Source organism: Canis aureus, chromosome 31 (genome assembly GCF_053574225.1).
Source record: "Canis aureus isolate CA01 chromosome 31, VMU_Caureus_v.1.0, whole genome shotgun sequence".
Lineage (NCBI taxonomy): Eukaryota > Metazoa > Chordata > Mammalia > Carnivora > Canidae > Canis > Canis aureus.
In genome coordinates this window covers 10248375-10263193 of record NC_135641.1, presented here as the reverse complement: position 1 = coordinate 10263193, position 14819 = coordinate 10248375, and the positions used below count along the sequence as shown (strand labels likewise).

Sequence of the window (14819 nt, the reverse complement as noted above, 5' to 3'; positions counted from 1 at the left end):
ATCTTCCTCTCCATTTCTTAGTCAACTGTCTCTGCCAGGCAGGTCTTGAGGTAGAGGGGAGATATACGGATTAAATTGTTCTTCTTGGCAACGCCCAATCATGACTTTGTTAGATGACCGGAGCCCAGCCAGGTTCAGGAGGCCTTGCCTTTCAAATGCATATACCCTGAGCACATGAGCGGGAATTATATATCAGGATCTTTACGAAATACTCCAGGCGGATGGAATTGAGAGAGCAGGTAAGTAAGAAAAGAGAGAGACAGAGAACCAAGACCAGAAGAAGCCAACAGGCTCCTCAACCCAAAAGAGGTGGGGGGGGGGGGGGCGCTATACTCCCCTTGAAACTGACAGAGGAGAAACTTAGACCTTAGACCCCAGAAAAGATTGTTTTATCCAAGAGCAGGGGCCCAGGAAGTCTTCACTGCCTCCTCCCACTGCTGCCATCAGGACATAGAAATCCTCAGCCGCCAGTGGTCCTGATTGATGAGGGCTCCCCGCGGTCGCTCAGTGCTGTTTGCACGACAGGGAGGGAACAATCCAACCGAGGGGACCCGCTGGGCCTGCGGGGAAACCCAGGCGGCCGCAGTTTCCAGCCTCCCTCCCGCTCCAGGGACGAGCCCACCATCTCCCGCGCACGGGGGCAGCAGAGGTTAGTGCGTGGGTGACACACGGTGTCCCGGGGCGAGGGACATGCATGCAGTGACGTCCGTGCTCGAGGAGCAGAGCGCGGGTCTCCAGCCCCAGTGCCCCGGCTGCAGAGGCCCAGGAGGGGAACGCCTGAGAAGCAGCGTCAGTATGTTCAGGCCCTGGGACTATTCACCGTGCAAAATAAAGAGGAGCCCCTATTATTCCTGTTCTCTAAAAGTAGAGGGGTGGCCTCTGAGTTCTGCACATAGAGATTCAACATTTCTCCTACTAAAATAAAAGTACAGTTTAAGTACAGTTTTTAACTTTAAAAAATCTTTTAAAAAATGTAATGTGGAATACCTGAAGACCTCTGGGTTGTTTTTTTTTTTTTTTTAAGATTTTATTTACTTATTCATGAGAGACACACAGAGAGAGGCAGAGACATAGGTGGAGGGAGAAGCAGGCTCCTTGCAGGGACCCCACTGAGGGACTCGATTCCAGGACCCCAGGATCACACCCTGAGCCGAAGCCAGATGCTTAACCACTGAGCCACCCAGGTGTCCCAGACCTCTGGGTTTTTTTAAAATATATAATTTGTTGCTTCTCTCTGAAAAAAAAAAAAAAAAGATTTCACTTAGTATTCTTTTTTTTCAGAAAAGAATGTTGTTACACTATTATTCAAAAAAGTGGTTACTCTACTAGAGATGTGCAGATTTCTGTTACAAATGAAAGTGGAAACATTCACTATTATACCCAGCTCTAAATATTTTTTCATCCCCTGCCCTTATTGAGGGGTTCCCAGACTGTTTGGCCTAATTCTCAATCATTTTCTACTGGAGCAAAACCCTGTGCAGGAAAGCAGCAGGCCCCACAGGCTGCCGTGTCCTTTGGGAGATACCCACCGCCATGCCCTGAGCCTTGGTTATCCCTGGAGGGCAAGTCCCACAGTAACTGGCTTCAGATTCTGCATACCTCTGGGTCCCCAGCTCCAAGGACTTCATCACTGTCAAGGATCAGCAAAGGTCTGCCCTACCTACTATCTTACCTTTCATGCTACAAAGTGCTCTTCCATCACAGCCTTATTGGTCTGGTTTATTTACCTGGCTTCAGGGGCACCTGGGGGGGTCAGTGGTTGAGAGCCTGCCTTCGGCTCAGGGCATGATCCTGGGATCCTGGGATCAAGTCCCAGATCAGGCTCCCTGCAGGGACTCTGCTTCTCCCTCTGCCTGTGTCTCTGCCTCTCTCTGTGTGTCTCTCAGGAATAAATAAATAAAATCTTTAAAAATTTTTTTTTTTACCTGGCTCCTGCTCAAGAGACTTTTAGGCCTGGCAATTTTCCAGGCTTAAAACACACCCTGCTTCATCCCTGAGGATGAATATCCGAAGGGCTGGGTCTGCCCCGGAAGAGAGCAGCTGGGGGCAACAGAAAGGTACGGGAAATCTCCGCTTTCCAGAACACAGGCCAGACTAGCCAGTTCCAAGGTTAGTAATCATACAAGGACAGAGTAAAGAAGGGTATCCATGCTCTCTGCCCTCCTCTGAGTGGTCACAAAGAGAAGCAGCAGGCTTTCTCTACTCACCCTAAAACCACACATGATCTCAGGCTGGACAAGACCTCTAGAGGTAAGGCCAGCCTGGTGCCTGGTTGAATTGAGGGATGCTGGGAAGGCCACTGCAGCAGGAACAGCTAACTGCCCATCCAGTGTCTTTCTAGACTTCCTTCCATGGTCATGGGGCCCGGAATGTGTTGAAGGCAGTGGTGTATTCAGCCGAAAGATCGCAAAATGTCTAGCCTCCCTAGGTACTAATTTCTATCCAGTGATTTATTTTGGTGAGACATGAATATGAGAAAAGTGGGCACATAAATCTGTTTAAAGCCTTTTTGTTCTTCCTCTTTACTTAGAGCATAATGAGATGGCTAGAGCCCCAGCAGCCATATCAGACCCCGAGGTAAACTTAGGAATGTCATCCTCTGGTTTAGAATGTCAAACAGAAAGATGGAAGGAGCTTGGGTTTCTTTCTGTCTAGAAGATAGCAAAACTGTTCTGGGCTTTCTACTTTTATACTTTTTTACATGAGAGTAAATGTATTTTTTCAAAAAAATTTGTCTATGAAGCCAGCAAACAAAACTCCTTTATGATACAGTCTCCCATAAGTGGTACTCAATGGGCACATACACATACCTACACAGGCACACAGACATGTCACACTCACACATACATGGGATACACACACACACACACACACACACGCACACACAGGTTATACATCAGCAATAATAACTCCTGACCACATCTGTGCATAGAAGTCTGTGATGGATGACTTGCTATGTTTCTGTTTTTTAGTGTGAAAATGACTCATTTGAGTCATGTGAAAATGACTATAAAAAATGACTCGTTCTATCACAAAGTGGACAAGTCTATAGAGTAGAATATAAAGAGAAGATATTTAAAAATGGGGAAAGAGAAACCACAGGTGAAGGAGGCAGAAGAATAGCTGGAAAAATCAGAATCTTAAACTATGTGGCCTGTGATTAAGAAGCATCTAAATCATGCATATTTATATTAATCAAATTTGGAAGGAAGACAAAAAGAATGAAAATGACTGTGGATTCATGGTTGAATATTTTAAATGCTCATTTTTAGTGCTTTTTAAAACATTGAATTAATAGAAATAAATCATACTTTTAAAATGAGAATGGGTATATTACTTCTGTTCCTTATCCAGTTGCTGTTATCATAAGTGTATCATCCCTGTCATTAACAATATTTGATCAAAGGACCAAACTCCATTAATGTAACCATAAGCACGTCAGCTACATGTCTCTCCAGGCAACAACAGCTATATTCTGCTAGTTAGTGCAGAAAAAGTTGGAATGAGTTTTCTTTGGTAAAATGAGTGGTGTTAGAGATACGGTGATTGGCTTGATATTGCAGATACGATCACTATCCTTGCAAGAACAGGATGCAAGAGTCCTATGAACACTTCACCCCACATCCTTCAGAAAGTCACCCGAAGCCTGATTCCAAAACCATCCTGTGTCACCCACTAACATAGAGAATACTAGTTGCTTGAAGCTGATCCTATGTATCACTGGGTCTGCCTCTAGAATGTCTTGTCTGCCCCCAAGAGAAGCCTTTGTATGAGATGTGGAGGCATACGCATACCTAAACATAAAGAGAACTGGTGCTTACTGGGTTATATCACAGGATACATGACTCTTCTAGACACGTCTACTAAAACAAACTTCTTGTACAGATTCCTACATGTAGCACAACTCAGTACATCATCTGCTTTCACCCCCGATATCAAGGTCATGTGGAAGAAGATGGATAGACTTTGTCAATCTCTAACCATGGGTGGCTACGTATCTATCAAGAATATCCAAGCGTTGTGCATAATTGATCTGCTAAGGTCAGTTTACAAGAGGCACCAATGTCAGATATCACAGATACCAAAATTTTGTTTAGAGCTGCCCTTACTACTCCTATGAAACACCCTCTGGGATTGAATCAGCCTCTTCTTCTTTGAAAAGAAGACAAAGGAGGCTATTCTAAGTGTTATCCCATCACAAACCCACCCAATAAGAGCTGAATTTTACTACTAAGATCATTTCATGGTACAACAATGCTGTGTGCAATGCCAAGCTACTGTCTAAATTGAAGCCTGTTATCTTACCTCTCCTGCCCGCTTATACCATGCTATGGAGCACAACAGAAAACAAATCACCTGTATTTAGTAATTCTTTTTCTCATAAATCAATTCATACGCCACCCTGCCATTATGGGGCGCAGAATGATTAAGCAGCCACTCCTGGAGATTTAGATAATGCCTAGGGAAGGATCCTGGTTTCTGGGGTTTGTCCTAAATAGGAACACTTTATTCAGTTTGCGCTCCAAGAAGGAGTGATTCTTCCTGGCCCATGGAAGCTCTCATCTGAGCTGAATTCACTGGAGAGATGTCAGACCCCACCACCCCAGGTGGCTAGACAAGGGCATGCAGAGTGCTGGATTTTTCCACTATTTTAATCATGTTCAACCCGGGCTATCTTATCTCTCACCAACCAGTCCACAGAGCTGGTTTCTGGCTTCCTCCCTCATCTGTTAAGTCAAAGCCTCCAGCCTCTTTTTTTTTTTTTTTTTTTTTTTTTAGGATTTTATTTATTCATGAGAGACATAGAGAAACAGAGACACAGGTGGAGGGAGAAGCAGGCTCCTCATGGGGAGCCCAAAGTGGGACTCGATCCCAGGACCCTGGGATCATGCCCTGGGCCAAAGGCAAGTGCTCAACCACTGAGCCACCCAGGCGCCCCAGCCTCCAGCCTCTTAAAATCACCTCATTCACAGTATCTTAAGGGACTTGACAGCAGGGCTACAGAAGACCTACCTCCTGTTGGATGGCACCAGCATTCTCCCCACACCAGGGTCTCCTCGGCTCCTCCGGCAGAGACTCGGAATATATACTACCCTCTTTGCAGACCTTCTCCACAGCATACATCTGTGGAGATACATCAACAATTAATGGATGCTTAAGGCACAAGCCCTTTCAGTTTTTCTTACAAATGTAAGGCACATCTGAAAGCCAAACTCGAATATTGCTCTCTGGAGGAAAAGATTTTTCCAAAGCCGTATTCCAACTGGGGAAGGGTAATTGTCCTCCTCCAGGCTCCAGAAGCCCTTAATAAAAGGTAGGAAAACAGTCACCTGGGATAGGGTTTTAAGGAAATAAATGGGGAACATTGTAGTCAGTGAAGGGAATGAAAAGCAGTGGGGGAAAAAAGCTGAACTGTTGAAAGACGTTTATGACGGTCACAGCCCAGAGACACAGGCTGACACCTCATCACAGATTATACAGCTCCCCACCACTCCACCCCACCCCCTGCTTGCCCTCCACACTAACAGGGCTCCAGAACCATAGCAGTTATGGAACATTCCGTCCAGCAGAAAATGCATTCTTTTCATCCCACCTGGAATATTCACCCCAATGGATCACATTCTGGACCACACCGCATACAATACCAAAATCAAAGTAATGGAAAGCACACACAGTATCTTCTCAGACCACGATAGAATTTAACAACAACAACAATCAACAACAGAAAGATAGCTGGATAACCCCTCAAACATTTGGAAATTCGACACACATTTCCAGGTAATCCAAAGTCACAGAAGAAGTTGTGACAGTGCTTTTAAAATATTTTGAATCCAATGAAAAGGAAAATATAGCATTAAAATTTGTGACATGCAGTGAGAGTGGTACTTACTTAGAAGGCAATCTGTAGCATTACATGCACATGTTACATAAGAAGAAAGATCTGAAATAAATAGCCTAAGCTTTTACTCTAGGAAACTAGAGCAATAAGGACAAAAGAAGGACAAAAGATGCAGAAAAGAAAATGATTAAAAAAAAAAAAAAAGCAGAAACTCATGGAATTGAAAACAGGAAAACAATGAACGAACAAAAGAAACCAAGATGTTACTTTTTGAAAATGTCTATCAAACTCCTAAACCTCTGGCCAGTCAAATGGGGAAATAAAGAATGACACAAATGACCCATTCCAGAAATGAGAAGTCATTAACACCGATCTCATGGATTAAAACAATAATAAAAGAGTACTATGAATAACTGGATGCCACCAGATTTGGTATTTTAGACTAAATGAACTAAATTCTTGAAAGGCATAAACTGCTAAAACATAAACAACAAAAAACAGGTAACATGAGTAGCTCATATTTATTAAAGAAATTGAATCAAAATTAATAACATTCTAAAATAGAGATCACCAGGTTCAGTGGTCTGACTGGTGGATTTCACTAAACATTAAGGAAAAAATGATGCAAATTCTCCACAATTTCTTAAAGATTCTCCCAATACCGAAAGACATGACAAAAAGAGTCCAATATCTTTTCTGGACACTGATGCAGGAATCCTCAATATTATCAATTTGAAACCAACAATTTCTAAAGTAAATCATATACTATGACCAACTAGGATTTATTCCAGGTGTTAAAGACTGGCTCAACATTCAAAACCCGATCAGTGTAATCCACCACATCAGGATAAAGAATAAAACTCACTTGATCATATAAACTGATGCAGAAGAATCATTTGACAAAATACAACATCAAATCATAATAAAAACTCTTACAAAGCTAGGAATAGTTGGGAACTCCCTCAACCTGATAAACACTATACATAAAATTTTTTAAGCTGATATCATACTTACTGGTGAGAGACTAGATACTTTCCATCCAGCATAGGGAACCAAGACAGGATGTCCCATCTGACCACTTCCATGCAACATGGTACTGGGCATGCTGGCTAGGTCAGTGATACAAGTAAAAGACATCACGTGTATAAAAATTGATAGAGAGGAAGTGAGTGTCTTTACACAGATGACATAATAGTTATGTATAAAACCCAAGCAAACTGCAAAGCAAAAAGCATAACAACAAAAACCCTTCTGAAACTACATGTAAGATAGCAAGGTAGTAAAATAAAAAGTTGATATAAAAAAGTCAATTCTGGGGCATCTGAGTGTCTCAGCTGGTTGAGCGCACAACTCTTGGTTTCAGCTCAGGTCATGATCTCAGAATCGTGAGATCCAGCCCCAAGTCTGGCTCATGCTCAGTGGGGAGTCGGCTTGAAGATTCTCTCCTTCTGCCCCTCCCCCCACTTGTGTGTGTGTATGCTCTTCTCCTTTCTCTCTCAAATAAATAAATAAATCTAAAAAAAAAAGTCAGTTGCATTCCTAAGTACCAATAATAAACAATTGTAATTTGAAACTAAAACAATTATTATTAAAAATAGCATGGAGAAGTGAAATACTTAGGCAAATTTGTAAGAAAACATGTATATGGTCTGAATGAAGAAACTAAAATGTGAAGAAATCATAAAACATCTAAACAAATGGAGAAGTATTCCGTTTAGGATCGGAACACTAAGTATTGTTAAGATGTCAATTCCTCCCAACTTGACCTCTAGATCCAAGGTAAGCCTAGTATTCTATTTTGTAGGTGTCAACAAACTGATTCTAAAGTTAATATTAAAAAAAAACAAAGACCTAGACTAGCCAACACAACACTGAAGAAGAACAAAGTTGAAAGACTCACACTACCTGATCTGAAGGCTTCCTATGAATCACAGTGATCAAGTCGGTGTGGTACCGTGAAAGAACAGTCAGATAGATTAATGGAACAGAATTGTGTGTCCAGGTAACAGATATAGTCAACTGATCTTTAACAATAGCACAAATGTCAGTTCGTGGAAAACTTTGCAACAAATAGTGCTGCGACAACTGGATTCCCATAGACAAATAAACCAAAGAAACCCATAACTAAACTCAGACATTTTACAAAACCTACTTCAATATGAAACATATATCCTAAACGTAAAACATGAAACTAAAAAACTTCTAAGAGAAAACATAGAACAAACATCTTTGTGTCCTTGGGTTTAGTAGTAAGTTTTTGAGAAAAGATACTGATCTAAATAATTCAAAATAAGTGGAATCTCTGAGACTAAAGGCAAAAGGCAAGATACATAAGCACTGTATTTTAGTTAAAAGACTGTTTTCCCCGAGAGGTATGGGTTAACAGCTCTGAAGTGAGTTGCTGCAGCTGAAATTAACAAATAAATAAGTGGTGGATCCTGACAGCCAGGATTTTCACTATTGGAAGAGGGAGTGAACATATAAGAGAGAAGGGGAGAATAATCCATATGGTAAAGATTAGAGATGCACACATCCGTATGAACACATGTTTAGCTTTTTATTGCTATGTGTCTATACACCAGTTAGTATATACCCAAATATTTCCGTGCCCTGCCAGCTGAGAGAGCCCAAAAACAATAACATCCCAGTAGCAAGGCACACAACCAGGCCTTTGTTTCTAACACCATTCTCCAGTAAAAGGAACTGTGAGTCCTTGGAGAAATGGATGATTCTAGAGTTGGGGCAGGAAATACACAAGATGAGCCTTGAGCATCTTGCAGGCCCAGAAGGAAGGAAAGGGCTCAAATACATGTAAGTAAATGAATACCCACCCACAATGATGAGGGTAAGCCAAAGGGTCATAGGAGCCAACTGAAAGAGCTTCCAATGACCAAAGCTGGCACAATCTGAGCAAGAAAATAAATAAATTAGTATTTGATTATAACCCTAAAAATAAGATGCTACAACCTGAATCACTTTTTTGTCCTCCGATCTCTGAGGACATCCTGTAAAGATGTATCCTCCACCTGACCCTGATGAAGATTAATTCAGAAATGATACATGGGGCCTACAAATAGGCTTTTTTGATGGTATAAAGCAGATAGAGATTAAGGATATTTTGAACAACTTAAAAACAACGAGAAGAGACTTCCTGTCTCTGGAGGTATGTCACATTCTCCTCTGACCTTCCCGTTCTTAGAAAGCACTAAAAGAACACCTACTAGGCACCAGGCACTAGAGACAACAGTGAACAGGCTGCCAAGAATGTGCCCTCCAGGTTATAGTCAATGGGTAATGGGATAGTGAGAGACCTGGGGGCAGGGCAACTGTGGTCAGCAAAGAGCTCTCTGTGGAGGTGATCTATAAATTATACTTTCATATGAGGTCAGATATATTATGGAAGATAGTATGTTCTGGCAGAAGTATGTTCCAGAAAGAAAATCTGGAAGAAGTATGTTCCAGGCAGATGTGTGACTGATGAGCAGAAGAAGAAGGGGGTCAAGAGAACGAGTAAAGGATTGAGATACTGAGATTGGCCAGAGGTGACCAAGTATGCAGACCCTAGTTGGCCACAGTGAGGAACTGAATCTTATTCTTACTAGAATCAAGAGGCTTTAGTACAATTAGAAAGGGGTAGGTGAGGTCTGAGCTTTGCAACCATAGTTCCCGTCATAGGAAGTCCTGGCTCGAGGACTGTCCTTGGTTATTAGAGAAACTGCTTACGTAACTGTGTTTCAGTTTCCATGAATTCAAACCGTGAGGTCAAGATTCCTCAATTGCCCATGATTTCTTAGGATAAGTACTTCCACTACCACTTGCCCTCTCCAATTTCCATCCCCCTTTATTTAAGATGATCTGAGGGAGTCTCTGTAACCATAAGTGCCACAACCACAGGAATGAAATAATTGGATTTAAGTCTCCTATTACGACTACTTTCAATACTCACACGGATCACTTCGCTGGAAGCCCAGCATAGGACCATATCCGCAAAGATGCTTCACCAATTCAGGACTTGCTTTATTTATTTGCTTGCTTGTCTTATGTTTATTTTTGTTATTTGTGAGAAGTAATTTTTTTCAGGGATTTTGTTGCTACCAGTGCTAATCCTTATAAAAAGTATCAGATTCATATTTAATAAAAATATGGAATTTGAGTAGATTAAATAATCATGACAGATTAGGCATTCTAGAATACAGTGGATGCTGCTTCTAATTTAGGTCAGACTTTTGAACATTTGCCTCTTTCCTCTTTAACATGCTTCCCAGGTGATTCATTTCTGATGATGAAATCAAGTCCATTTAACTTTCTGGAAGCTAGGTAGTTTTGAAATTATTTCATTCTGTCTTATTTAAATTTTTTACAATATTTTAAATGGAAGACATGATGCAGTTTCAGGACTGATTCTGGCCAAGATGCAGAATCATGCAATGCTCTATCAGGGGTTAAGTCTGCCCATGCTCTCTCTGCAGAAACCCATTTGAGACCCATTTAGGTGTGTGTGTGGCTGTCAACCCATAGTAACTGAATGAAGTAACCTCAGGGTAGGTTATTTCCCCACAGGCAGGCTCCAATGTCCTAGGTTCAGTCTTAGCTCCATGGAAGGCAGGGAGGTTTTAAAAGCTCTTAAGGAGAGTCCTTGAACAGCTTTACCCAATATGAGTGCCCAGAAAAGGACAGATAAGAGGTTAATTAAAGCCAAGTGGAAATGAAGCTGGTGGGCATCTGAGCTGGGAAAGCCTGGGGATTTCAGGAGTTTGAGTCCCCAGAAACCACAAGTGGCTAGAAAGTGGCAGCATTAAATCTATCCTTGTTTCATAAAATTAGAGGTTTCTTATCTACAGGACAGGGAGATGCAGTTTTAGTTAACAGGGCCAAAGCCTAGAAGAGAAGAATATATAACCATAAAAAAAAAAAAAGAAAAAAAAAACAAAGAGCAAGAAACACTAGAGCAATCAACCCACGTCACCAGTTTGCAGGCTGTCTGGGGGAAGAGGGGCGCCAAGCATGCCATCGTTTTAGTACTCAGGATTGTTTGACATCAGATCAAACAGGACATCGGATCTGCCTACCTGGAGATGCCTGCATACACCACTAACACTGCCTTCAGTGTGTGCACACGAACTTCAGGCAGCTTTCATACTTCATGTGCGTGACTAGGATTCATTATTGACGTTGATCATATTAAATAAAGCTAAATGCTACGCAAGGTGTTAGTTCTGGAAGGACCATCCCTGCACACGATGAACGGTGGTTCTAGATCAGTTTTTCCCAAACTCAAGCAAGCCTCCATGGGGCTGGTCACACCATGGATTGCTGGTCCACACCCCAAGATTCCTGAATCAGCAGATGGGGCTGGAGAATTTGCACATCTAACAAGGCCCAGGTGAAGCTGAGTGGTCCCAGGGTCACGCCCGAATTGCCACTGTCTTTACTAATGGCAGGGAAGGAGCTTCTGTTTGAACACCGAGCTAGCCCCAGAGACGGTACACCGTGTTGAAAGCAGGATAAACCAAAGTGCCCGATATCAAAAATGTTTACTATTTTGATACATTTCAAGTCAATTTTCATCCACTTCATTGATTCTAACATACTTGGGGTAGTTGGTATTTGGCTCGTTTGCTTGGTAAGTAAATGACTCAGAGTCCCAGGGCGTGAAGCCAGCTTGGCATTGACAAATAACAACAAGCACCAGGGCCTCCAATCACAGATAAGTCTTATGTTCCCTAGGATGTCTGTTGGACTTTAGGATCAATTTGCAATGGGAGACTGCAATTCTTCAATCACACCATGATTTCCATTATTTATTCTCGTTATCCCCCATGTTGGACTTCTGATATATAGAACCGAGAGCTAGTAAATTGGTGTTATTTTAAGCCATCACATTTATGGAGATTTTTTTTTTTTTTTACACAATAGAAAAGTAATGCAGAACAATTAGAGGACTCATTGCTGAAGCTGGGGCTAACTCTTTGTCCAGATAGAAAGTATTTTTAGATGACTTTACACAGTTTGCAAATTTCAAGAAAAGAGCATGAAGTGTCTGTGGAGACACATTTTCTTTCTACTTTATCTTAGATCATGAGACTATAAGGAGATTGCTTTTCACCATGAGCATTTTCATAAAAAACTGCAAAAATGCAGTTTGTTTGATTCAAAAATCTCTTGATCAGCCACATCTGGATTAGAGGCTGCTTCCTTCGCTGTTAACGTAAATGGGTGGTTAATACCACAATTCAGCTAGAACGTAAGAAGTGTCTCAAGGCTTGTGCTAAAATGGAATCATTTCTTGGCCAAGATGCCACAGCCACATACATAATTTATGAGGCACAGTTGAAACAATGTCCCAAAAGCAGAAGATAAATGCTCCAAGGCAAGGGGGTCAGACATTCTGCTAATAGATGGAGATGGAGATGAGGTTTCTTTCTCCTCCCACTGAGTATGAAAAGGAGAGTTTTTGCCCAAGTGGATCCACAGAGAGGCAACCTAGAGAAAAAGTCTGGTGGAGATGAGGAAGAAAGAAAGAAGCCAGGGAGAGGTGGGGAAGAGAAGAGAACTGCTCCCAAGGGGGAATGAAACGATGGAGCAGGTTTTCAGGTTTTCAAAGTAGAGCTGCTTGGGGCTCACTGTCCTCACTGCTAAATGGGCTGGACCCCACGCTCTGTTACTTGATTGTTCTCTGCATAACCCAGTGGCTCCCCAAATACATGTTGGGTTGGGACTGAGGACTGGGAGGGAAGGGGAGTGGGGAGAAAGAGAGATCTCCAGAATGAACCAGAGAGATGAGAGGGAGCCTTATTTTAGTTGAGTTGCATTTGCAGGTGGTGCTGGTTGACTGCCACCATGATGGTGGCTAATTTTTTTCTTTGTAAAAAAAAAAAAAAAATCTCCCAAGTCACCTGACACACCTGAAGTCTCAGAACTTATCACTTTTGATAGCCTAAGATTTGTAGAGTCAGAGGGATAACAACATATTAACCAATGAGCTCACTCCCCGAGATGATTTTATCTGTTTTAAGCCCTCTTGGTTCAGTGTCGCCCAAGGAGTAAGATGTCACTTTCCATGAGGGAGTCCACCCAGACCGCAGGGGCAGCTGCAGAGATCAGAAGTGAGGGGATGATCAGGACCAAGTCCAAGCCTAACCTGGAACATTGCCTCAGCCATGACTCTGAGGACTGGGATGCTTACCCGGACTACAAGGTAGAGGACCACCTCCAGAGGGAAAACACTGACCAGCCTCACGGGCATTGCTGCTTTAATGCCCTTTGTGCATCTCTGAGAGGACTTCACAGAGTGTCCCCCAGAGAGGGCTCCACCTCCTACCCTGACAGGACAGCTGACTGAGGTTCACCCTTCCAGGGCGGGAGAATTGCTTCTTACAATAAGGGCCAGCTCCAGGGCATAGTAGCTCATTAACCTGCTAATTAAGAGGAGTAAACCACAGAGCTCTTAAGAAAAGGGGCACATAAGGGCACATAATTAAGAAATTAAATAACAATAACTATTAGCACTTGTAACCTAAAGACACCAGAAGGGATACATAATCTCCTTTATAGTCTACATTTTAGGGAAGGTGAGGGATTCTAAGGAAACTCAACTTTCAAAGAACACATTTAATTGCCTAATAAACATATTGGAGGAAAAGATGTAAAATTGAAGCAAATAAATTATTTTCCTATGAAAACAGAGTCAAATGGCTACTGAAATTGTCACAGTTATGTAACTGAACCACTTGGGACTTCCACCACTGTTAACTGCAGAATTAACCTTCCAAACAACCCTGTCGGAAACGTGGAGTCTTTTGCAGACTCATCCTTTGGAAAGGGTTACAATGCATTTGCTTGCGAAGGACAGTGACCTTTAGACAAAGGAATCCACAATTAGCAACTGAATCATCATTACAGGTTGCTCAGTGGAATACAATAAAAATTTTCATCACCTTTTTGCCTGCCTTACTCTCCTTTAGAGGGTAGTTCCATATTTGCTCATAATATTGACAAAGATTCTTGACAGAGACTCAATTTTTAAAATAATAGAATTGCAGCCAGCGAGCTTAAATCTAATTCCTGAACTGACGTCGCCTGCTTTTGCACTCTGGTAAGAGACAGAGGAAGGGGCTGGTTTCCGAGGCTGAGGCTGCCGGCGGTGGTGTTCTCCTGGAAGGTCTACCTATGGGTGAAACCTGGAAGTGGAGGAGCAATCAGGGAAGACCCTGTGCTCTCCTCCTGAAGGAGCCTTGCCCTGTCTGCCTGGGTCACCCAGCGCCCCCCCCCCCCCAGGGGCCCCTAGGGAAGACGCTCGCCTCCCCTGCCCTGGTCAGCTTTCTTGCTGGAGGCCTGAGTCTGCCAGGGGACACCCCATATGGCTTCCTCTCCTCTCCTCTCCTCCCCTCTCCTCTCCTCCCCTCCCCTCCCCTCTCCTCTCCTCCCCTCCCCCCTCCTCTCCTCTCCTCCCCTCCCCCCTCCCCTCCCTTCCCCTCCCCTCCCCCCTCCTCCCCTCCCCTCCCCTCTCCTCCCCTCCCCCCTCCTCCGCTCCCCTCCCCTCCCCTCCCTTCCCCTCCCCTCCCCCCTCCTCCCCTCCCCTCCCCTCTCCTCCCCTCCCCCCTCCTCCGCTCCCCTCCCCTCCCCTCCCTTCCCCTCCCCTCCCCCCTCCTCCCCTCCCCTCCCCTCCCCTCTCCTCCCCTCCCCCCTCCTCCGCTCCCCTCCCCTCCCCTCTCCTCCCCTCCCCTCCCCCCTCCTCCCTCCCCTCCCCTCTCCTCCCCTCCCCCCTCCTCCCCCCTCCTCTCCTCCCCTCCCCTCCCCTCCTCCCTCCTCCCCTCCCCTCCCCTCCCCTCTCCTCCCCTCCCCTCCCCCCTCCTCTCCCTCTCCTCTCTTTTCTTTCTCTCTCTCTCTCTTTCTGGAGAGCCAGTTTACAAGTGCTGCCTGCATGTCTGCCCCTCCTCGTGCCTCGTGGAGCAGCCGGAGGTTCTCAGAAAAGGAAGGT

At 43.7% G+C, this 14819-nt stretch overlaps 1 long non-coding RNA gene across 1 annotated transcript; it reads right to left on the bottom strand.

Annotated features, from left to right (window-relative positions):
- Positions 1-1055: 1055 nt before the first annotated feature.
- On the bottom strand, positions 1056-13179 carry LOC144302220 (uncharacterized). The gene is made up of 3 exons (XR_013369063.1): positions 13026-13179; positions 5014-5124; positions 1056-1234 (listed from the first exon to the last, which is right to left on the bottom strand). It is a non-coding gene; the product is annotated as an uncharacterized LOC144302220 (long non-coding RNA).
- Positions 13180-14819: the final 1640 nt, after the last annotated feature.